The sequence below is a fragment of the Pygoscelis adeliae genome, unplaced genomic scaffold (assembly GCF_000699105.1).
Source record: "Pygoscelis adeliae isolate BGI_AS28 unplaced genomic scaffold, ASM69910v1 Scaffold612, whole genome shotgun sequence".
NCBI lineage: Eukaryota > Metazoa > Chordata > Aves > Sphenisciformes > Spheniscidae > Pygoscelis > Pygoscelis adeliae.
Window position 1 is genome coordinate 86047 of NW_008824296.1, and position 746 is coordinate 86792.

Consider the following 746-nt stretch of genomic DNA (forward strand, 5'->3'; position numbering starts at 1 on the left):
GGGGGGGGACGCGCAGCGGCACAGAGTGCCCGGACCACAGCAGGAAGATGCAAGTCAGAGGCTTTACGCTGAATAAAGCTTCTCTCGCCCGGCGGATGCAGGAGCGCGTTGCCGAGATGATCTTGTAACTCCCCGCCGGTGCCATGACGCTACCTGGTTAATCACGCAGTGAGGCAGTAAGCGATACCATCTGCACACACAGTGCCCCTTACCAGCAACGATCTGACAAAGAAGTTACACATCTCCACTTTATAGAGGTATTTTCTAAAAGAAATGCCTCTATTTTACCTTTAAGAGGTATTTTTACCACGAGGACAGAGGTTAAGAAAACCTCCTCCACCAAAACGCTCCTTCACACACGATGATTTGCTTTGTCATGCCGCTTCAATACATGCACAGCGGCTACAGCTAGAGAATTAAAGCAGATCTCCTGGGTGAGCGCATAGAAACTTCGTAACAATACCTGCACGCCTTAAAAAAAGAAGCCTTTTTTCTGGTGGCAACGCCAGCACAGGCCAAGGTGCAAAACATCAACAAATTCATTTCCATCCCCTGGTACCGCTAGAGCTCTCTCCATTTTGGGTCATACCAGGCAGCTTCAAATTACCTCGCATCTGATCTGCTGCAAGGAAACACAAGCTCACCATGGTACAAAGCAGCAGAAAGGAGGGGGGGGGAAAAAAAAAAGCACATTCAGGATTGTCAAACCCGTGACAGGCGAGCTACTCCACGCTCAGCGCGGTGCC